Source organism: Dioscorea cayenensis, chromosome 3, assembly GCF_009730915.1.
Source record: "Dioscorea cayenensis subsp. rotundata cultivar TDr96_F1 chromosome 3, TDr96_F1_v2_PseudoChromosome.rev07_lg8_w22 25.fasta, whole genome shotgun sequence".
Lineage (NCBI taxonomy): Eukaryota > Viridiplantae > Streptophyta > Magnoliopsida > Dioscoreales > Dioscoreaceae > Dioscorea > Dioscorea cayenensis.
The window spans coordinates 7,499,094-7,524,934 of NC_052473.1; the positions used below are offsets into that span (position 1 = coordinate 7,499,094).

A 25,841-nucleotide genomic window follows, 5' to 3' on the forward strand; every position below is an offset into this window, starting at 1 on the left:
CACTCAAATCACGAAATGGTTCACTTGATAGCTAAATTGCATCACTATTTGCTTCCTAACAACTATTCCCTACGGATATGACTACCCACTCATCAGGGTACTTTATTATTTCTACAACACATGCACTTGTGTACACACACGCAAGGGGTGTGTCAATACCCAAAGGTTAGGTAGTCAAATCTATAGGAAAATTAAGAGTACTAGTAATCACATTTTCTCTATTATCTAACCTTAACCAAGTTATTGGATTCAAATATAATTAAACTAAAGAAGAGCAGAGTAATATAAAATGATTCGGAATGGAGTGCATGCTCAGGTGATGATCCCTTAGGGTCACAAACATGAAGTATGGGATTTAACACATGCTTTCTACTCAAGTTGAGATAAGTCGTGGTAATTCTGAAATTTACCGATCTTGTTCTCATTTCAACCAGTGACTATTCCCCTAAGAGGTTCTAACAGTGATCTCTCTCTTCGCCTAAGGCACCTATGAATGCAATACATTTTAGGGATCCTGAATGATCAACTAGACTCCTGAAATAGATTAAAAGCTATCTCGAGACAATTAACCCTTAATCCTATACAAACCCTCGATGGTGATCTCTCTCTTCACTAGGGTTCATATGATCACCTAACACTCACTGGAATGTGAAAATAGGTGTGATTAAGTCGAAGGGGAAAGGGGCTCTCTTCTACCTAAGGTTCTACCCTCTTAACCCTCTCCAACCGTAGTAGGTCTAGCCCTAGTGGGTTTCTCAACTCAACACTAGGTCAACCCTAACATATAATCCGAGCACTTTCTACAAATGGAAGTAAGGCAATCAATCACAAGGTTGAAACTCAAATCAACAAGAAGTAGAGAAACATGAATTAAATTAACTATATACAGCCCTAGGATTCATACACCCAAGCATCCAATAAGAGTTTAGCTCCTCATGGAGCAGTGTAATCTACAAACAATAATCAGCATCAAATACATCAAAGAAAGCAAGTAAACTTCCTCCAAATCCATGGTGAAATCCCTGATGATTGTCCCTCCAAATGACCAAATGACGGTTCACTGGGAAGGGCCGAATGATGCTTCCCAAAACTTGTCGCCGGTGTGGATGATGGTGTAGACGATGAAGAATGACACCAGAATTTTCAGATTTAGAAGGATTTTTCTCACTATTGGAGGTTTAATTTGGGAAAGACTTAAACAAGGAAAATGTTCAATATTGTCCTAAGTTTGTTTTTGCAAAATATCTTTGCATTTGATTATATTTTTTTAGAGCTATGTGTTATGGAATGAGGAATGTTTAGAAGCGTTATCCCATGGAGAAGTGTGAGATGCGAATTGACAAAGTGATTTGTGTAGAGTCCAACACCTTGTGAAATCTGAATATGTTGAAGCCCTGTGTGTCTAGTGTCAATAAAAGAAAAGTTTAGGTGTTTTGTAAAGGTATGAAAATGATATGTGAGGAAAAATATGTCAGGGTCTTAAGAAGTTGGTTAATTATTTTTTAAAACATTCATATGAGACTATTGAAATTATGTTGTACTGGTGGGCTTGAAATCTTGAATGGGGAAGATAATAAGCTAGGTGTTTATCTTGTAACATTTTTTTACCTTGGCTTCTATTTGTATTTAGGTTGGTAAGCATGATTGATGGGTGTGAGGTAAATATATGCATGTAATCAATCTTGATAATGGGATTCTTGAAGTTATATGTATTGGAATAGTTGGAATTGTGGGTTTTATCAATCATGCAATTATGTGTTGGAGTGTGCATTTACCTGTTATGTTATTTCCCTACTTTTTTAAAATTTAATCTTGCTTATTTCTTTATTCAATTATAAAATGGTTTTACTTTTGATTTTCGAGAGTGATTGACACACCCCGTGCGTGTGACCTGCAAGTGCACGGGTTTGTCGAAGTAATAAATCCCAGGTTAGTGCGGTATCGTATCCACAGGAAATAAGGAATAGAAACACCAAGATTGCTACTTAACTAAGTGGAAATGAAACAATGATGGTGTGGATAAAGATTGATGCAAACAAACTAAAGAAAATAAGAAAGAGAGGCACAAATAAATGATAGGAAGGCAATCGATAAAAGTGGGGTACTCGGATATTGTTCCTCCTAGGATTATTGCTTCAAGTGCAAAACCAACTATTATGATTCATAACTAATGCTTAATGAGTCTTGGACATCCTTAAATACACGGTCCCAAACCTACGGTCAACCGTGACTAACTCTACACTATGTCCCGATAGAGAAATCAACCAGTCTCAATAACTCACACAATGTAAAGTTGTAGGAAGCTCTTGGGATTCCAAGTGATAAAACCTATTCCTATATGTAGATCTAACCCTTTGGTCTAGGCGAAAGGCCCCTAGTCACAATTAAGCCCCAGGTGTTAAAGTCACTTCAACGCTTCACTCTATTGCTCGCACAACTAAGCCCCAGCGGAGTTTATCCCTTAACCCTTCACTCTATTGTGACCGCAAAGAACTCTTGGAATGTGGAGGTAGGATAAATCAAACCAGAGGGGAAAGGGGACGCTCCGCTACCTCTCGACTCACCGTCTTGACCCTTTCCAATCTTGCCTTGTCTAACCCTCACGGTGTGTCACTCACTCACAAGGATTACCAATGTAGACTCTCAACCTAGTGTCACTCTAAGGGAGAAATCATTCAACAAGTATTTAAGATTGGAACTCAATTAAAGGCATCAATTAAGGAAACCATTAATAAAAGGTTAATGAAACAAATACATCCTAGGGTTCACAAATCCAAGTACCCACTAGGAATTTTAGCTCTCCATAGAGCAAGATAAAATCAATAATGAAATCGAAAGTAAAAACATGCAATCCATAATAAAACCCCCTCGATATTCATGTCGATAGTCTTGTGGAGTGGCCTCATCATCTCCAAAGTTCCCCCTATCAAGCCAAGGGCACACCTCGCCGGATCGGTGCCGATGAAAGCTCCCCCAATAACTATCTTCCAAGAGAAATGCGGTGTCAAAGACGTAGAATCACTCCAAAAGGCTTGCCAAAGCCTCTCAAAACCATAGCCGCCGGCCTCTCAAAAGTTGGAGAAAATATAGGAAAAAGGATGCTGAAATCGGGCTGAAAAACGGCTTTAAATAGGCTGGAATCGGGCATCCACACTGGTCAGTGGATGTTCCACACGCCCCTATGGAATTTCCACACGCGCATGTGGATTCTCTGGAATTCTGATTTTCTGGCCGGCTGTGAACAGTAACTGCTGCCGTGATTTTCTACAGTAACATGCTACATCAAGGCAACATAAAGGGGCACACGTTTATGCCGTAGATCGTGTTGCTTCTTCAACAAGCGGGTTCATTGGTGAAGATCTTTCTATCATTGCACAAGGTAGGATACGCAAATGTGACTGCCTTCGTGCCCCTCCAACTCATCGTAATAGCTTGAATACATGGAGGTCGGCACACATTCACGTATCTTTGAGCCCAACTTGTGTCTTCGCATTTGTTCCTTTCAAGATTTCATCAAACAATGCGTTCACGATCTACTTTGGCTTTTTTATTCCATATTTGGCTTCACAACCCTACATGCACAAAAGAACACAAATGCACATGTATTAGCACTAAAATCTGATAAAAGTAATGCTTATCGTAAGGAAAGAATACTTCGCATTCTTAACACACAAGCACTTATCAGTGATTGGTATGTATTAGTGATTTGGTAATTTATTTACTAAATTCTATATTTAATTTCTATTTATATACTTAACCCCTAAAGAGGGATTTCTGAAATTCTGAAATTCTATTTATTTGAATATTTGAGAAAAATTTGAGAACATTTTTTATTTCGACAACAAATTTTGTTTGAATGTTTTAGTCTCCAAATCAACTGTACTCAATCATGTCAATAGGGGTTAAAACTGACCTTGTCGACAAGAATTACTGGAAAATCGAGATTGTAGTTTCATATCGTGTCCGTTCGGTGGTAAACATGCATTTGATACCGTATCAGTTCGGTAATAATAAACAACCATCTAATACCATGTCCGTTTGGTAATAGTAAATGGTTATCTGATACTTTGTCTGTTCGGTAATAATAAATAGCCATCTGTTATCTATAGTAACTTTGAGACATTTTGTTTGAAATCTTGTCTAGAAGTTTCTATTTTTCCAAGATTTGTATTTCTGGATTTTGTATTTGGTTTAATGGCGATATTGAGAAATATTTGCAAAGTTGTGCATTGGAAACTTATGTTTACATATTCGTACTTGTACATGGTTTTTTGCCTAACGTTTACTTACTTGTGGTTTTTAATTACTAGTGTTCGGGAAAAGTTTGAATAAGCTTTGAAAGTGTTTGAATGTTTTTCACCTATTTTCACCCCACTCACTGTGTAACTGAGTTACTCATCCTTTATTCTTCTATCTTTTTAGGTACTAGACTCTAAGGTTATTGTGCTTAAGTCTAGTGATGTTCAACCAATGCTAGGATGGATCCATTAGGGTTATCACTTTCTCAAAATTTTATTTTGATCATACTCATTTTTTATATTATTGTATAGTATTAAGTTGTAAAATACTTTTGCAACTTCATTGGTTTATTTTTTATCTTCTCTGAATCAGGTTCTAAGGCCTTGCAGTCTTATCGGGTTCTCGCCTTGTGGGTTTGTAGTCGTTTGTCCGCTCACCATGTCTGATGGGGCCATGTTTGGGGCGTGACAACTACTTCCTATATTGCAAGTGAGGGTGACTTCCATATGATGTGCACTGTTCACATTTTGTGCAAGAAATAGCACGTGGACATAAATGTTAAGGACATGGATCACACACCAGAGTGAGTTATGTCTTCTATATTTATATTTATAGAGTTAACTTCCAGTATCTAATTATGTTGTATTTGCTATTACTATATACTATGTTAAAGTAGTGAGCTTGTATACCTTGTTGGTAAGTTGCTAGTTCATCAAGTTGTTAGCTATTTGACAGTCTATTAAATGTTCAGCTAGAGACAGGTTTTCATTTCAATTGTTAGATCGAAATGGTATTTATTTGATGAGTCAGATTATTATTTCGCATTATAAAATGGAATGGATTCCACAGCATCCAGTGCAACATATTTATGGTATTCCTTAATTTGTGTAAATGATTCTAATTGTTGTTAAGTCATTCAAACATTTGGTGAGATCCCCACAAGAGTCCAGTGCACCTAGCTATCTATCCAGATGTTCTGCTATGAAATAAAATTTCCACATATGGTCATTGGTGTTGAATTCATCAAATGTTCCACGAAGACTTCTAGGAGTTCAATTTATCTGACTAGTCATTTAGGCTTTATGCCTACTTAATTAAACATCCAGACATCCAATGTCGTATGCGAGGAAGTTTAGTGTACCCAACTAATCATTCACATTTTATACATGCCTAGACTAACATACACTGCTGCTCTCTATATCTTGTCATATTATTAACTTTGTCCAGAATTCATTGAGGTCCTTACAAGGGTTCAAAGAAATTGGATAATTGTTTACAATTTATGGCTATCTGCTATTGACCTTGACTAGTCAGGTTAACGATGTCCTTAAATGTTTCTTTTGCAAAGTTTTTAATTTATTGAGCAATTGAAGGTATCTTGTAGATGAAGGTACATGAACATCTATTGTAGACATTATAAGCCAAACCGAGCCAATTTCCATGCACTACCCTTTAGATTTAGTGTCAATAAATTTTTCTACTGGTATGAATTTTTGGATTCTAAGTATTTCAAAGAGAAGTTAATGGATTTTGCAATATCATGAAATTTTTATTCAGGAGGACTACGAATGGTGTATTCATGCCTCGAAGGATGGATGTTTTGCTAAGTTTAGGATACACACAATGAGGCTGCAGTACAAATGTGGCGGTGATGTCATAGGCTCATCATGTCTGAAAGTGTCAAGGAAGCCATGTCCTTCTTTGTGATGTTGCCATTATATTGCCATACACTCAAGTGTGAAGAGGCAAGGGGCCCACCAATGACACAATCCATGGCCAGGTTATTGTAAGCTATGACATGCTATTGTGGTCTATAAAAAAAGTGCTACATCATGAAACTCAAGAGCAAAGATGGGTATTTCAAACTAGCATTCTTTCCATTCAGTTCCTACTTACATGGTTTCAAGCAAGGGTGTTGTCTATTATTATTTGTCTACGTTACACACCTACTAGGCAAGTATTGCGGAATACTACTTTTTAAATTGTGAAAGATAGAAATGATGGTTTGTTCCATGTGGCATTTGCCATCATTGATGATGGAATAGATAACAACTTGATATTGGTTATGAAGATATTAAAAAGGGTGCTACATAGCATCAATTGGAACACAAAAGAATGTGGAGCATGTGCTCAATTATAGTGTATAACACTTAACTGGTACTTGGGCTATGTGCTCAATTACACCTCAACAACGATATAGTCAATAAGAACAATGTTTGAATAGTCAAAACAAAGATCAAAATAGGCCAGTTGTTCAATCTTCATGATACAATTTATGGAACAAATTCTCATGATTTTAGAAAAAACAATAAATGTAGATGATATTTCACCATAGAGGTTGTGATGTACTTGCCACATCATTATTAATAGGTCGGTACACTGGGATATCCAACAAGATGAATAATTAATAACTAATGTTAATTGCCCAATGTAACCAAATTTCTGGGTTAAATAACAAAGCAATAACAAATTTCTATATTAATGTATAAGGTCTTCATAAGTGCATCAGCATATATAGAACTTTTTCCATTAACGTATAATGTGTTCATAAGGGTATTTACTATGTCTATCAATGTACACCTAACACACCCCTTGTGTGTATCCGTAAGTGCAGAAGTCGCTCAAGTAATAAAGTGTGCCAAACAGGTCGAGTAGTCAAATCCACAAGGAATTGGATTACTAGTATCAATGGTACATCAACATCCTTATCCATATCAAGCACTACAAAATCTACAGGCAATATATACTTGTCACACTTGAGTAGCACATTTTTGAAGATGCCCCTGAGACATCTAATTAAGTGATCAGCCAACTGAAGTGCCACCTGAGTATGCCCTAGTTCTCCCAAACCCAATTTCTTAAAAAAAAATTATAATCCATCACATTAATACGGGCCCCAGAATTTGCCAATAACTTCTTTTCACCCAAGTTTCCAATATTGAAGGTATGATGAAACTTCCAAGATCCTTCATCTTACTTGGCATGTTTTCTTGTAATACCACTAAGTAAGATGCATCTAACATCACAACTTCACTCTGCTCTATCTTCCTCTTGTTGGTAAAGAGGTCATTTAAGAACTTCGCATAGTGAAGCATTTGTGACAACACCTAACAACGCCCCTTGCGTGTGACCCGCAAGTGCACAGGTTTGTCGAAGTAATAAATCCCAGGTGAGTGGGTATCGTATCAACAAGGAATAGTGAGTAGAAACAAAACAATTGCTATCTAACTATGATGAAAATCAATCAATAGTAGTGTGAATAAAATTTTTATGAAAAGAACTAAAAGAAATAAGAAAGAGGCACGATAAAGTGAGAGGAATGGTAATTGATAGAAAGTGGGGCACTCAGACATTGCTCCCCCTAGGGTTATTGCTTCAAGTGCAAGGCCAACTATTATGTCTCCTAACTTATGTTTAATGTGTCATGGAAATCCTAAAATACATGGTCCCAAACCTAAGGTCGACCGTGACTAACTCTACACTATGCCCCAGTGGAGAAATCGCTCAGTCTCAACACCTCACACTGTGTATAATTATAAGAAGCTCTAGGGATTCCAATTGATAAATCCTATTCCTATATGTAGATCTAATCCTTTGGTCCAAGTGAAAGACCCCTAGTCACAATTAAGCCCCAGATACTAAAGATTACTTCAACGCTTTACTCTCTTGCTCGTACAACTAAGCCCCAGCGAAGTTTCTCTCTTAGCACTTCACTCTATTGTGACTGCAAAGAGCTCTAGGAACATGGAGGTAGGATAAATCACACCGGAGGGGAAAGGGGATGCTCCGCTACCTCTCTACTCACCTTCTCAACCCTCTCCAATCTAGCATTATGTAACCCTCATGGTGTGTCACTCATCCACAAGGACTACCAAGATGGACTCTCAACCCTAGTATCACTCTAAGGGAGAAATCATTTAATAAGCATTCAAGATTGGAACTCAATTAAAGACATCAATTAAGGAAAGCATAATAAAAAGTCAATGAAACAATAACATCCTACGGTTTACAAGTCAAAGCACCCACTAGGGGGTTTAGCTTTACATGGAATAAGATACAATCAATAATGAAATTAAAAATAAAAACATGTAATCCATAGGAAAACCCCCTTGGTATTCGTGTTGATGGTCTTGTGGAGTAGCCTCGTCCATTTCAAAGGTCCCCTTGTCAAGCCTAGGGCACACCTCGCGTGATCGGTGCCGACGAAAGGTCCCCCAATAACTATCTTGCAAGAGAAATGCGGTGTCAAAGGCATAAAACCACTCCAAAAGCACTGCTAAAGCCTCTCTAAACCCTAGCCGCCAGCCTCCCAAAAGATGGAGAAAAGATAGAAGAAAGGATGAAAGATGAATCCCCAAATCGGTACAAGTCGGACCTTTATAAAGGACTGGAATCGGGCATCCACACGGGCATGTGGAATTTTCACACGCCCGTGTGGATTTCTGGAAATCTGATTTCCCGAATCCACACTTTTCATCGAGGCAACATAAACGGGCACACGTCTATGCTGTAGATCCTATCGCTTCTTCAATAAAATACCATATTGGTTAAGATCTTGCTAACATCGCACAAATCGGAATATGTAAATGTGATTGCCTTTATGCCTCTCCAAACCATGTAATTGCTTGAGTGCATGGAGGTTGGCACACATTCACGTATCTTCGATCATAACTTGTGTCTTAACGTTTGTTCACTCCAAGATTTCATTAACAAAGTACAATCGCAATCTACTATGGCTTCTTTTATTCATATTTGGCTTCACACCCCTTCATGCACGAAAGTTCACAAATACACATGTATCAGCGCTAAAATCTGATAAAAGTAATGCTCATCGTAAGAAAAGAATACTTTGTATTACTAATACACAAGCACTTATCAACGCCTCCATGAACGGGATGTTAATATGTAACTGCTTGAACAAGCCCATAAATTTCTTGTATTGCTCATCATTTTGGTCATTTTTTAGCCTTGAAGGAAGGGTATTCTCGGCTTCTATATCGTGGACACTACCGCTTTACCCTTACTCTTTTCCTAGATCCACTTCTTGCTCCTTGGGTGAATCTTGTGTAACTTTCTCAGCTGGGAGCTTACTCTTAAATTCTCGACCACTCCTTAAAGTAACTACTTTCAACTACTCCCTCGAGTTTATTTTTGTGTCACTAGGCAAGCTTCCTCGTGGTCTCTCTACTGGTGACTTCACTATTTTAGATTGTGAAATGATGTGGTGTGGTTGCGAAGAGTGGTTTATACATTCTGAAAATGCGTGTTAAAGGACTGAATGCGCTTAGTTAGCACCTTTTCCAACTCTAAAACCTAATTATCCAAGCTTGAAGGTTTTGTTTGCTGAAATCCTAGTAGAACAGAAATTTTTAGTTGTCCTTGATTGCTCCATGAAAAATTTGAGTGGTTTCACCACTCTGAATTATAAGTATTGCTGTATGGGTTGCCTTAGCCCCTCATTGTGTTTCCTACAAAATCTACCTGCTCCATAGGTGCTACACTGCCAACAGAAATATGACAATCTAATAAGGTAGGCCAACCTCCACACCCCTCATTGTTCATCACTGCTGCCATTCTTGGAGAAGTTAGAGTGTGTAACTTCTTGCTCATTGCTTTCACTTGGAGTACTAGGGATGTCACTACATCAATCTCATGAAGACCCGCTACTTTCTTCTTATCTCAAGCGTCCCATTGATAAGATTTCATTGCCATTTCTTTAATGAGTTATCAGGCAACTTCTGGGGTATTATTTCCTCAAATACCTCCTATCATGGCATCAAGCAATTACATCGTTCTCAGGTTCAATCCATTGTAGAAAGTATGGACGATCATCCACTTTGGGAACCCATATTGAGGACATTTCTGCAGGAGGTCATTGAACCTTTCCCATGTCTCAAAGAGAGACTCCAACTCTGATTACACAAAAGAAGAAATTTCATTCTTGAACTTTGTTGATTTCCTAGCAAGAAAGGCTTCTACCATTTCCTCCCATGTTGTGATCGATGCCTTTGGTAATGACTGTAACCATTGCTTTGCTCTCCCACTCAAGGAGAATGGGAATGCGCTTAATCATATAATATCATCTATGGCCCCGTTGATCTTGAGCATGTTACGCACCTTAAGAAAGTTCGCGATATGGTTGTTCAGTTCTTTATGGGCTAAATTATTAAACTATGTGGACTACTATGCCATTTGGATGAAACCTGGCTTGAGCTCAAAGCTTTGAGCTGTAAAAGGTGGCTGGATAATACTAGATTGTGTGATACAAACTGTAGGTCTTGCGTAATCTAAAAGTGTCCTCTATTGCTCATTCTATTCAGCCATGTTTTTAGACCCTACAACCTCTATTTCAGCTGTATATTTTTGTTCTTGCACAAGTTACTTGCCCCTTCTATGAATTATGTGCTTAATTTCTGAATCTCCTTCAACTAATATCAAAAGATCACCTTGGGTCAAAACCAGTAGCTGAAATCAAGAAAAGAAAATAAATTAGAATGATGGAAGAAAATAATGTGTGGAATAAAATAGACAATGAAAAAGGTAAATTGCAATAATAACACAGTATAAGTGTTTCTAAAAATCTTATTCCCCTAAAGTGGCACCAAAAACTTGACACATCCTTTGCATGTACGTACTGTAAGTGCACGGGTGTCGAATTAATAAAGTAACTAGTCGAATCCACAAGAAATAGGGGATTAATAACAAGTAAACTTTGATATAAAACCAAATCAAAATCAATGGATGAAAATGATCAAGATGCTCTAAAATAAAGGAAAATATGAAAATAAGCAAAAGGGAAAGGATGAGGAAACAATCAATGAGAAATGGGATACCCGGAAAATGCTCCTCCTAGGGTTCTAAGTTGAGTGTAAGACTAAAATTATGCTTTCCTAAATGAGATTAAATGAGTCATGAATATTCAAAAGCACATAGGTCCCAAAACCTAAGGTCAACCAGTGACTAGTGCCCTATGAGGTCCCGGTAGAGAACTAACTTGACGCACACCACATATAACTACTTGGAGCTCTAAAGATTTCAAATGATAAACCCCATTCCTATAAATTGATCAAACCCTTTGGTCTAGCTGAAAGGCTCCTAATCCCATACAAGGTCCTTGTGGAGAAAGTGCTCTCGACACCACACACCAAATACGATTGCTAAGAGCTCATGGAATATGGAGGTAGGATAAATCACACTCTTAAGGGGAAAAGGGATGCTCCACTATCTCTTGACTCACCCTCTAACCCCTCTCCAACATTGGTAAATCTAATCAGATGGTGATGGTCACTAGTCACTCAGATGATTAAGTTTAGCTCCCAACCCTAGTGTCACTCTAAGTGAAAGCCAATCATAAAGTACACAAGATTGAAACTCAAATAACTTCTCAATTGAAGGAAACACAATAAAAGTTAATAAAATAATACATCTTAGGGTTTACATGTCCAAGTACCCAATAAGGAGTTTAGCTCTCCATGGAGCAATACGATGTCAATAATGAATGCAAGTAAAAGTGAATTCAATCCATAAAAATAACCCCCTTTTGTTCCATGATGATGGTCTCCAAGAGCCGCTCCTTCTTTTCCAAAGGCCACTTCGTCAAGCCTAGGGCACATCACTGATGAGTGCATTTTATATGGATATTTTATGTATACTATTGTGTGTTTTACTTGTCCTTTTAGCATGTTTTTATGATAAACCAATTCTACTTGACGTATGTTTGCTAAATGTTGAGGATAATTGAGGCCAATATTGAGGCAAAACAGCGTTAGAATACAAGTTTCATGACAAGCATGGTTAGAGCACCCCCATGCTTTGAAGTATAGTCAGAAGCACAAGCGTATTGAGCCCAGCACATTTTACTGGAGTCTAAACAGAACTGAGAAGCACGGCTTCACTACCCTTAGCACATCGTGCTGAGGGTGCACAGTCAGTCAGCATGGGCATGCTTAGCTTTATGCATTTTACTGGAAATCTCTTGGGAATATTAGCATGGTTACTGTACTCCTTGCACAAGCGTGCTCTTAGAGCACTAACAATAAGCATGGGCGTGCTTACCCCCGTGCGATTTACTAGTATTGCACCAAAATTAATTTCCAAGATCTAGAGCCAAGCACGGTCATTAGCACGACAGTGCTTACATCGGGAAAGGGTTATTCAAGCCCTAAAGTTAGATTTCAAGGGGATCTTCTTCTACTTTTCTGGAGATGCAGGTTAGGATAGCCGTTGACATCATTCAAGGCCGAATCTAGAGTGGAGATAAGCGTGGAAAAGGAGAATCATCACTGACAGATATTGTTAAGCCTTCTCCAGCGTGATTATGAAGCAAGACAATCTTTATTTTTCTTATTGTTTTCTAATTATTTATTGTAGAACTATTAGGGGCTAATGATCTTTCCGTGCCCCAAATTATAAACATTGATAGCTGATGTTTTGATTTTAGTGATATTGATTCTTGAGTTTCCTTGGTCTTCCTTTTGTTCATATTGTTTATTTATCTTTGCATTGATTGCCTTGCCGTGGGTTCATTGTTAACTTAACGTTGGGATTGTTGCTAGCCGCATGAGCGTTGATTTTTCATTGCTAGTTCCTCCATCGTTGTAATCGCAATTTAAGTTGCTAGTTAACCCTAGATTGCCTTCATGCTGTCTAAAGGATAGATTCTACTCGTCTAGCTAGGGCACACATTAGGGAAAGGGTTGAGTACGCTCTAAACCTTGAGTGAGGATGTACATTAGAAAACCCTCTGTAGGTGGTCACCATAGTCCAAGAAGAAGCTCTTCAATCATTGGCTAGTCATTGCATTTGCCAAGCGGATTAGTCTAGGGTACTGTCTTTTCCATTGCTATCTCTTCAACCCAAAACCCTAGTCTCTTTTTCCTTTTCTCTTCTTTTCTTTTTTAGTAGTTTAATTAATTCAAACCAATCTTTGAGCCATCTAGATATTAGGAAATAAACAAGTATCGAAAGTTATTCCAGTCCATGTGGATTTGACTACCAGATCTTGTTCGGTACATTTTACTACTTATACGACCCGTGCACTAACTGTTTTGTGAAGCTCTACAAAAGTAGAAAAGATGCATGGGTTCTTATGAATAAAGCAAAATAAAGCATTACTCATACAACCAAAACGAAGTATAAGGATAACTAAAGTCCAAAAGATAAAATAAAGAAAACTAGAAATGAAAACAAAAATAAAGAATTATAGAGTCTCACGAGTGGGATGTCTCAAGCATCGGCATCATGTGTTGGTGTTGTTGGTGTGTCAGAGGCAAATGAAACATGAAGCTCATGTGTAAAATCTCGGCAGATGGGGTCACAAATGGAAAGAAGTCAATCCCATCCCCCAGAAAAATGAGCTCTCAAAGATCAACAATAAGGCCAATACCCCAAGTGTGTCCCAATCAATGAATCGCATTTGTCCAAATTTTATTTTTTTAATAATGCACGAATCTTTACTGCTGTTCGAGGTGAGCAAATTCAACTTCTAGTGGTGGGGATCGTTCTTGAACCTAGCGAGAATATTTTTGAGCATGTTTCTTGGCCCTTGGTGCCAACCTGCAAGCTAAAGGTCAAGAAAGACCAATTTAGCAAGCTTTAGTGAAGTGCAAGAATCTACATTCCCGGATCAAGAATCCTCCCCTGGTCAGGAATCCACACCTCCTGAGTCAATAATCCACCTCCCTGGGTCACACCATCCCCGGTGAGTGAGCTGGGGTGAATTTCCAGCCCACCCGGGCGTGTTTGCAAGTCACCCGCCAGGGTGGGATCCCGGCCATAGAAAAACACCATGGCCAAGCCACAACCACATGCTAAAAGACTTATACACCCATTCTTGATCATTTACATGTGATTCCTATGAAAAATTGCATTTAAAAACCATGAAATCCTCAAAGATCTAGACATAGGAACATAGAGAAAAGGTAGGTATATAAGAGCTTTGATAAGTGCTTGTGCGATATGAATGCGAAGCATTCATTCCTTATATTGAGCATTACTTTTCTCGGGTTTTTAATCTAATATGTGTGTTTTTATGTTACTTTTGTGCAGGTAGGGTTGTGAGGCTGAGTATGAAGGAAAGAAGCCAATGTGGATCATAATGCACCAATTTTGGAGGAAATCTTGCTAAGGTTCAAACGCGAAGACATAGGTCAGGTGTGAGATGCTAGAGTGTGTGCCAACCTCCTCGTATTCTAGTTGGCACATCCATTTGGAGGGGCACAAGGGCAGTCACACTCGAGCATTCCGACTTATGCACATAGAACAAGAGCTCCACCAACTTGTCTATCATTGAAGAAGCAAGTGATCCACGACGTGAACATGTGCCCGTTTGCGTTACCACGATGAAAGTATGGATTCGGGAAGCTATTCAGGTTGGATACTGTAGCAGAGCACTGCAGCAAGGTGTTGTAGTAGCACTGTTCACAGCCGGCCGAGAAAACAGGAATTCAGAGAATCCACATGGGCGTGTGGAAATTATCCACGCCCGTGTGGAAATTCCACATGGGCGTGTGAAAAATCCACAGGCCCATGTAGTCACCCGACTCCAGCCCTATTTAAAGCCAATTCAGCCCCGATTTCAGCATTCTTTTCTCCATCTATTCCCCAACTTGAGAGAGGGCTTCGGCTAGGGTTTTAAGGGGTATTGGCTAGGGTTTTGGAGAAGTTCTACGGCTCCGACATAGTGCGTCGTTTGGAAGAAGGTTATTGGGAGATCTTTCATCGGCACCGATCCGGCGAGGTGTATCCTAGGCCGGACAAAGGATCCCTTGTGACGAGTAGAGGACTCTCCACAAGACCATCGACACGACATTCAAGAGGGTTTTTTCCATGGATTCATTGCTTTTACATTCTATTTCTTTGATTGTACTTAGCTCCATGGAGAGCTAAACCCCTAGTGGGTACTTGGGTATTTGTGAACCCTAGGATGTATTTGTTTCATTGAATCTCTTTATTATGCTTTCAATTAATTGATGTTTATTGTGAGTTCCAACCTTGAATGCTTGATTGTATGAACATTTCCCCTAGAGTGACACTAGGGTTGAGAGTTCTTGTTGGTAACCTTGTGAGTGAGTGACACACCATGAGTGTTAGACAAAGCTAGGTTGGAGAGGGTTGAGAGGGTGAGTCAAGAGGTACAGGAGCATCTCCTTTCCCCTCCGATATGATAGATTCTACCTCTGTTCCTCTAGTTCTTTGCGTCCATAATAGAGTGAATGGTCTAAGGGATGAACTTCCGCTAGGGCTTAGTTGCGCGTGCAACAGAGTGAAGCGTTGAGGTGATCTTAGTATCTAGGGCTTAATCGTGGTTAGGGACCTTCCACCTAGACCAAAGGGTTAGGTCTATAATTAGGAAGAGATTTATCACTTGGAATCCCTAGAGCTCATTGCAACTCTATGCGAGTGCGAGGTGGTGAGATTGTTCGATTTCTCCTCCGGGACATGTATAGAGTTAGGCATAGTTGACCTTAGATTTGGGACTATGAAATGAAGGATTTCCATGACTCACTATTGCATTGATTAGGAAGCATAATAGAGGGTTCTTGCACTTGAAGCGATTGTCCTAGGCGGAGCATTATCCGAGTACCCCATCTTTATCGATTGCCTTACCTTCTCCTTTACTCGTGCTCTCTTACTTGTTGACTTTACTTGTGAGAATTGAATCATTGTCACACTTATCACTATTGATTTTTCACATAGCTAAGAAGCGGATTAAGTGTTTTTATTCCCTACTCCCTGTGGATTCGATACCCGCTCATCCGGGACTATTACTTTGACAACCCGTGCACTTGCGGGATATACGCAAGGGGACCTTGTCAAGCTTACCAGCACGAATTGGAGAAGAGAACTTGGTGCAATGGCAAGAAAAACCCTTCTAAACCTTTAAATAGCCGAGGGAAAATGGTTTGGAAACCAAAGGGATGTGTCTTTTGGTGTGGGTGTGTGAAGAAGATGAAGGGTTTTGGGAATAGAGAAGATTGATAGTGCCCCTTCATCAATATAACAACATGGGGTTATGGAAATTCCACCTCCTTGTGTGGGTACTGTACCCAGGCGGGTGGAAATTTCACCCGCCTTGGTGGGATGCAGAATATCTGCAAACAGTCTACACAAGCATACAATTCTCCAAATTAAAACGAATTTTCCCAACTACAATTTTGAATCACAACCTAAACCATGCCACACACATGAAAAACAAATTAAAGCACCAAAAATTAACATAAAAACAAAGCAACAACTGAAATTAATAACGGCTACCACTCATGAACAATTATTTTTGTAGAAAATTAAAATCTAATCTAGAAAACATGTAAAACTTGGGTTGCCTCCAAGTAGCGTTTATTTTACATCACTAAGCTTCACGTACGTCTTCCTTACCTTATGGAGGTTTGAAAAGAGTGTGCTTCTCCCGACTCAAAATTGCATAACTACATCCTTTAAACCAAAAATCTAGCTGCCTGGGTGGAGCATTTGTTGAAGAGTCCATCCATCTTACCTTTGGCCTCCAAGGGAACAGTTTTGGTTGAGAATTATCCAAGCTTAGCACAGGTCGGTCATTTGATGGTTTAAATCTCCTACCGACATCTTCTCCCAAACCCAAAATCTCTTTCTTACATTTTATCTGTTGATCAATCCCAAAGAGAGATGCTTGTTCCATTACCTTAGGGTTTGTTTCTTCTTTCTTTTCAGCTTGAAAGCAACTTATCTTTGACAAACCCACTTGTCTCATTTCTAGTTCTCATGCATACTTCCCATTCAAGCAATCTTCACTTTGAAAACAAGGTTCTTCTTGCATCTCTTCAATTTTTGCAACATCATACTCGTACTGCCCTATTCCATAATCGCAATTAGTTTCCACATCATGTCTATAAGGAACCTACATTGCTTGCTCAAATTCTTCATGTTCCTTAGAGATTATATCAAGTATCTCTCTAATTCAATGCTTAAGATTTTTGATCGAGTGTTCTTGATGTTTTAATGTGACCTTAATATTTTAGAAATGGGCATCGGTTGCTTCGATGAATTTAACTAACACCCTTTCGAACCGAAGTACATCCTTTTCAAGCTTCTCATGCATATGAAATTGTTCTTGAGATGATTCCTATTACTGTCCATCCATATTCCATAAGTGGTCTAGGTAGCTCCTTTGATTTGGATGATATGTGTTGCAAAATAGATTGCTTTGTTGTTGTGTTGTAATAATTCTATCAATTTTCCCATTGAGAGCTTCAACGTGAAAACGTAAATCTATAAGTGGATCAATCATTGTTTAAATTTCTTACAAGGAATAGTAACACATGATAAGACAAAACAAAACGAATGAGAATGGTGAAAAGAAGACAGAATGAAATAGACAAAAACAATAAAAAAGATAATTGGCTAGAGCAACAAAGTCCTAGCTTTTCTAGTATCTTGTTTTCCAACAATGGCACCAAAAACTTGACACACCACTTGTGTGTGTGTATTACAAGTGCACGAGTGTCGAAGTAATAAAGTACCCAATGGGTTGGGTAGTTGAATACATAAGTAACAGGTTACTAGTACTAATTGTTTCTCCGCTATCTAGCCTAATACACAATAGGATGTGATGTGTTCCCCGCAAGTGTACAGGAATACGATCCTCATGTAATGACACAAGGATCGTATTCCTCGGGGCTAATGATCTACTATTACTCTTTCATCCCCTATTATCTAGCCTAACATCTTAAGCATGGAAATTTACTCTAGTAGGTGTAAGAAAGTAAACATGAGATGGCCATATGAATTAAATAACAAAGCAAGAAATTGCAAGAGCTATAGTAAAATACAAAAGCTTATGGATGTGGATCCCCTAGAGGGGTCATCATGATACATGGATGAATAACAAAAGATAGCAAGGGTGATTTAGACCAAAGGATCTTTAGATTAGATCAACCCCAATTTCTCGGTGATTGAACCATAATCCTATGCGAATGTTGATTTGAATTTCTCCCTAACCAACTTACATATGATTGCATTAAGTACAAGAAGATCCCAAGATAAGGGTACACTTAACCTAAGTTTACCCTTACAAATTGGAGGGCTACCGACATCCAATTTCCCAGCATATCGATACAAGCAAACTCCATTTAGTTCATTAATGATCTAATACACACGAGTAGGTGACACACCCCTTGCGTGTGACCGGCAAGTGAATGAGTTTGTTGAAGTAATAATACCCCGGTGAGTGGGTAGTTGATTCCACTAGGAATAGTGATCAGAAACACAAAGATTGCTATTTAACTAAAGTGAAGATGAATCAATAGTGGTGTGAACAAAATAATATGAAAAAAACTAAAGAAAAGAAGAAAGGAAGGCACAATAATATGAGAGGAAAGGTAATCGATAGAAAGTGGGGCACTCGGATATTGCTTCCCCTAGGATTACTGCTTCAAGTGGAAGACCAACTATTATGTCTCCTAACTGATACTTAATGAGTTGGGGAAATCCCAAAATACACGGTCCCAACCCTAAGGTCAACCGTGACTAACTCTACACTATGCCTCGATGGAGAAATCAATCAGTCTTAACGCATCACATTGTGTATAGTTGCAAGAAGCTCTAGGGATTCCAAGTGATAAACCCTATTCCCTAATATAGGTCTAACCCTTTGGTCCAGGTGAAAGACCCCTAATTACAATTAAGCCCCAATACTAAGGATTACTTCAACGCTTCACTCTATTACTCATGCAACTAAGCCCAAGCGGAGTTCCTCTCTTAGCAGTTCACTCTATTATGACGGCAAAGAACTCTTAGAAAATGAAGGTAGGATTAATCAGAACGAAGGGGAAAGGGGACGCTCCGCTACCACTCGACTCACCCTCTCGACCCTCTCTATTCTAGCTTTGTCTAATCCTCATGGTGCATTACTCACTCATAAGGACTACCAATGTAGACCATCAACCCTAGTGTCACTCTAAAGGAGAAATCATTCAACAAGCATTCAAGATTGGAGCTCAATTAAAGATATCAATTAAGGAAAGCATAATAAAAGATCAATGAAACAATAACATCCTTGGGTTTACAAGTCCAAGTACTCACTAGGGGTTTAGCTCTCCATGGAGCAAGATACAATCAATAATGAAATTAAAAGTAAAAACATACAATCCATAAATAAAACCCCCTCGGTATTCATGTCGGTGGTCTTGTGGTGTAGACTCATCCTCTTCAAAGGTTCCTTTGTCAAGCCTAGGGCACACCTCACCGGATCGGTACCGATGAAAGATCCCCCAATAACTCTCTTCTAAAGGAATGCGGTGTTGATGGCCATAGAACCACTCCAAAAACCTTGCCAAAGCCCCTCTAAGCCTTAGCCACAGACCTCTCTAAAGGTGGGGAAAAAATGGAGAAAAGAGGATTCTGAAATCGGGCTGATCGAGGCTTTATTTAGGCTGGAATAGGTAATCTACATGGGCGTGTGGAATTTCCACACGCTCGTGTGAATCTGCAGAATTTGGTTTTTCAGCGGCCAATGAACAGTAACTGCTATAGTAATTGCTGCATTAATCCTTAAAATACTCCCGAATCCACACTTTTCATTGAGGTAACATAAATGGGCCACATGTCTATGCCGTAGATCGCGTCACTTCTTCAATAAGGGATAACATTGATGAAGTTCTTGCTATCATCCCACAAGTCAGAATACGCAAATGTGACTGTCTTTGTGCTCCTCTAAACCATGTAATTGCTTGAGTGCATGGAGATTGGCACACATTCATGTATCTTCAAGTACAACTTGTCTCTTCACATTTGCTCACTCCAAGATTCCATCAACAAAGTGCAATCGCAATCTACTTTGGCTTCCTTCCTCTATATTTGACTCCACAACTCTACATGCATACAAGTAACACAAATACGCATATATTAGAGCTAAAATCTGATAAAAGTAATGCTCACCGTAAGAAAAGGATACTTCGTATTACTAATACACAAGCACTTATCAGTAAGTCACATCTACTTGTATAATTCAAGAAAGAACTACGGATCTCTCCATTGGGTAGTTCTTGACATGAAGTGCAATGAACTAAATCATAAATTAACCCCAAGCATTGCAATTAAGTAAAAGTCATCCAAACTACATGATGAGCCCCCCCAAGGTTCACCAACACCCGGTGCCCTTGGGGGTCTAGTCTGCCATCATACAAGTAATAGCAAAAAAGTAAAGAAAAGCATAAATAGAGTTCATAGATGACACTCCCTAGTCAAAATGATGAAGAAGGAGATGGAGATCTGGCTGAATGATGCATCCCGCGTCCAAGAAGTGCCAATGACGCTTCCCCTAGCTGAAGGCCGCTTCCCGGTCTTTGATCCTTCCGTACTTGGTGATTGATCTCTCCCTTTGATGATGAAGCTCTTTCCTCCTTCTCTAGCCCTAGAATGTCGCCTCCAAGGAGATTTCTTTGTTCTTCTTCTTCTCCTCCCTAAGTGGTGGCTAAAGACCCCCTTTCTTGCCCCAAAAGTGTGCTTTTATACCCCTATGGTATACGAGCCGTATGGGGTCGTATGGGGCGTGAATCGGTCTCAAAACTTAGATAAATCTTGAGTTGACTGGGCCCATACTGCCTTCATGCGGCCCGTATGGAGGCCGCATGAGCTAGGCCAAACTTTTCTGTCCCAAAAATCCACCAGGTACTATAGTAGCTACTGTAGTGAAATTACTACGGTACCCCCAAGCTACATTATTATGCTACAGTGAATATGTAACTCACATCAATCATTAATTAGTGCTAGGAGAATCTCACAAGCATGAATAAAGCCGTCATCGATAACACTAGCATGTAAACAATGACCCTAATACATAAAATATACCCATCCCCAGACCTAGTGTTGTACATTGCCCTCAATATACACTAATCATGAAGAACAAGGCAAAATATGCAATGAAAACAATATATGAGTCTGAAAACGAACTTCCCTGGTTCATCTTGTGCAAGTGGCAAGGTGTGACCCGAACACAAAGTATGGCGAGCTATACATGTCGGGTCCGGTCTCCATTGAATGTGGAGAGGCTCACCAAACTCCATTAATACCCTACAAGGCAAAAAGGGACATCATCATTCCAAAGAAAAAATTTTAAATGCAAAGATTAAACACTAGGGAGTAGTCATGTACACATACTAGATAAAAGCGAACAAAGCTCTACATATGGTTAGTAGGGTAGAACCCTTGCCAACTTATTAGTACCTGATAAGTGCTTGAGTAGACATACTTTTATATATGTTTTACGTGCATTGAGCATCATTTTTACCATGGTTTATGTCTCATATTATGTATTTGGTGTTCTTTTATGCATATAGGTTGTGAATACCTTGTAGAGTAAAAAGGAAACAAAGATAGGCTATAAAGACACAATATTGGGAGTTCTTGTTTAATTCAAGGACCAAGACACAAGAGGAGTTCATAAACGTGGAGATATGTGCCAACTTCTAAGAAGATTCAAGTCAATTCACTAGTTGGAAGGGCACAAAGGTAGCCACTTCTTCATGTTCCTTCTCTTTGTGAAGATTGCAAGACCTCTCAAAAATACGTCGATGAAGAAAAGTTTTATAGCCTACCACATGGACATGTGCCCGGACATGTGGCCTCAAGAGAAGAGTGTTTGGACCGCGTTTTGTGAAAAGTACTGTAGCGGAACACTGTAGTAGTTTTACTATTCACACACCCGCATGGAAATTACTGCAGCCCACGCGGGCGCGTGGAAAATCCACATGGGCGCGTGGGGGCACGTGACAGACGCGGTCTAAAGCCTATAAATAGCCGTTTTGCCCTATTCTTTATCATCTTTTGTGCGGCTTTTGAGGGGTGAGATGGTTAGGGTTTGGAGAAGAGGCCTTTGCGGCTTTGGAGGCGCTTCATCACCAACTTTGATCGATTCCTCCTCCGTCATAGCATTAAGGAATACATCGGTGAACCTAACTTCGGAGTGGGTCCTTCAAGACGTCGAACCTCTCCATCAAGGCCATTAGTTCATATATAAGGGGGTTTATTTCTATGGTTTTAATGTACTTTCATTCATTGATGGTGTGTTTTGTATGTTGATCCATGGAGAGCTAAAACCCTAGAGGGTATTTGGGCTTGTGAACCCTAGGATTCTCATCTTTTGTGGATTTGCTTAGTGTTTCTATTTAATCCGAGTTTGATTAAGTGTTAATCTTGATTGTCTAATGCTTGCTTGCCATATTGATCTTTTGGTTATTTGGTTTGCACGATTTGTTACCTTGGTGAGAGAGGGGTCTCCATTAGGGTTAGAATCTCAAGATTGAAGAGGGTTGAGAGGGTGAGTCATGAGATAGGGAGCATCCCCTTTCCCCTCCGATTGGTGTATTCTATCTCCGTTCCCTAAGCTCTATGCAACCATATTTGGTGTGAGACGTGAGATTGAGAGATTTCTCCGCCAGGACCTTGTAGGGGGTTAGGATCCTTCGCTGAGAATTAGGGTTGGATCAATCTTTAGGAATCGGATACACCTCTTGTAATCCCTAGAGTGCTTTACGGTCATATGTGGTGTGAGGTGTTGAGATTGAGCGATTTCTCCACCGGGACCTCGTAGGGGACTAGTATCGGTGATCTGAAGACATGATCCGATTATTTTTGGATTTCCACGACTTAACGTACTCATCATAGAAACACTTTGCTTATCTGGTACCTAATACCTGAATCCTAGGGGGAGCATTGCCCGAATACCCCACTTTTACTGATTGAGATCTCCATCCATTTCACCATTGCATATTCGTCTCCAGTATTCATTTCTTCGCACATTAGATCACCAAACCTTTCCATTTATCATTAGGCTAGAAAACAGAGAAGAAGTTAGTACTAGTAGCCCTGTTCCCTATGGATTCGACTACCTGACGCACCGGGTATTTTATTACTTCGACACCCATGCACTTGCGGTTCGCACGCATATTCGGACGCGTGTCAGTACTAAACAAACAAATGTATAGAAAGTAAAATAATAAAACCAAATACGGAAGTAAAACTAAATGTCCATGCTCAGAGGTCGAACAGGTCATCATTGGATGTTGTAGATGTAGTGGTCTTGGTGTGCTTTGAAAGTGCTCAAAACCTCCAAGGTTAGTTGGCGATAGGTGGGATCATCAATTGCACACAAATTCGCCAACAACCTATATGTAAGTAACTCCTTGACTTGTTCATCAATCCCAAGTGTTTGCAAGATACCCCATTCTATGTGATGAAATGTGACAAAAGGTTTGCTTTTCAAAACTTCATACTTCGCCTTGTGATGAGCATGTTTAAAGTATTGTTCTTAAGGGTTGGCATTGTGCTTTTTGGACGTTTAGAGCCAAGTTTCTTGATTTTCGGCATTCCTACAACATAGATAAACCTAATCAAGCTTCAAAGAATCCAAAACAATCCAAAATGTGGTGTAAAATATAAAGGAAAGTGGGGAAAATGATGGATAATGACCATACGGCTGTATGGGGGCCATATGGGTACTGTTCACTTTGAAAGAACTTCCCAAAAACATGATAATCAAAAACTTTGTACATCAATTCAATGGAAACCTTAACAACATCATTCACAAATTCAAAGTCAAGCAAAATGCTTGAAAACATTCACACAAAAGCTCCATCATCACAAGAAAAATGAGAAACATAAAGCTAGAGCATAAAAAAAAAACTTACTGACGAAATCATGAGAAAACATGAGTTAAACCTTTGGCAAACCACTAGATATAAGTCCCAATGAGGTGAGAAGGAGTTTTAGAAGAAAAAAAGAAGAGATTTGGTTGAGAAATGAATGAGAAAAGTGGGAGGAATTCGGCTAGAACAGAGTTTAAATGAAGAGAGAGACAAAAGATGGGGGAATAGGGGCTATAAAGCCCCTAACTAGCCCTATGCGGCCTCCATGCGGCCGCACGGAGGCCGTATGGCATAGGAAAACCTCTCAGGTTTGCTCTATGCGGCCACCATACAGCTAGCATGGAGGCCATTTTGCCTAGCTATTTTTCTCTGTTTTGAACCCTTTTGATTCCAAACAATTGAGTAAACATAGGCAATGGTTTGGGACTTTCTCAAACATGAATGAGATGATTAAAACTTCGATCTAATGCATGAAATACATAAAAAAATATGAATCTCAAGATGGTTATCAATGAAAATACAAGAAAGATGATGAGAAAAATGCACAAGGCATGTGAGCATGGACTTATTCACACACAATACGAATAAAGAAAATAACGATGAGAATAGTAAAATGAACATCTAGAATATGAAAAATGAAAAGTAAACCCCCAAATTCTTGGGTTGCCTCCCAAGAAGAGCTTGTTTAACATCATGAGCCTGACGTGCCTTCTCACTTACCTCATGGGGGTTCAAAGAGCTTGATGCTACCCCCGGTCATCTTTTGAGAATTCTTTCCTCCCAGCAAATTCAATGACAATAATGAATGAACTTCACATTTTTCATGAGTAAAGAGGGGTGAGATTGTACCTTCCCTCCTTGAGGTATTGGATGATGATGGTTGATACTTTTATTTTTCTTATCACGGACTTCCCTCCAAATTTTCTTTAACATCGAGTCTTTTTTTCTCTTTTTCTTTGGCATTAGTGCATATCACCTTCTCCTTTGGTTGCATTAAATTATGACTTGGAAAAGGAGGGTGGGGTTCTTTTTTGCTCTTCATTGCCTTTCTCCTCCAAGTACTCATCTAAGGGGTTTAATGACAACACTTCCTGCACACATTTAGAAATCAAAATATCAGTTTCATCAATAAAATAAAGTGTGTCATCATGGTCTAGTGAGTGTTTCATGGTAGCCAGTAAAGTGTACACTGCTTCTTCCTCTCCCACCCTCAACATTAATTTTCCTCCTTTTAGATCAATTAGGGCACCTGAGGTATTGAGGAAAGGTTAACCAAAAATCAACTGTGTCTCCACATCTTCATCGATATCCATGATGACAAAATCTACAGGAAAGACAAATTTGTCTACTCGGACAATCACATCCTCCAGAATCCCACGAGGCTTTCTTGTTGATTGATCCGCTAATTATAAAGTCATCCTTGTGGGTCTAAGATCATCTAGACAAAGCTTTAAATAAATGATGTAGGGCATGACATTAATGCTAGCCCCCAAATCCGCTAAGGCATTTTCTTGAACTCCTCCTTCAAGCACACAAGGAATTATGAAGCTCCCCAGATCTTTCAACTTTTGTGGGAGTTTCTTTTCTAATATGGCTGAGCAATTTCCCATGAGTGCCACAGTGACTTCTTCCTCTAATTTTATCTTGTTGGTGAGGTGCTCATTTAGAAACTTGGCATATTTGGGCATTTGAGTCAAAGCTTCCACTATCAGGATGTTTATGTGGAGTTGTTTGAAGATGTTGATGAATTTTCTGAATTGAACATCCTCCGTGTCTTGCTTCAGCTTAGTCAGATAAGGAATTGGAGGTTTGTACTCGGATGATTTTGATGGTCCCCGTGGCTGTGGCTCATTGTTTCCTCCCCGATTGTCTTTCTCAATGATTTTTTCAGTTGAATTGGGTCTTCCTCAATGGCTACCCCAGTTTCCTTGACACTTGGGTTAACTTTGACACTTGTCTCAACTTGTTTCCCACTTCTAAGGG

The 25,841-nt window shown here is 39.3% G+C and overlaps 1 non-coding gene across 1 annotated transcript; it reads left to right on the forward strand.

Moving 5' to 3' along the window:
* The first annotated feature begins 10,081 nt into the window (after positions 1-10,081).
* On the forward strand, positions 10,082-10,188 carry LOC120257736. The gene has a single exon (XR_005535825.1). It is a non-coding gene; the product is annotated as a small nucleolar RNA R71 (small nucleolar RNA).
* The last annotated feature ends 15,653 nt before the right edge of the window (positions 10,189-25,841 follow it).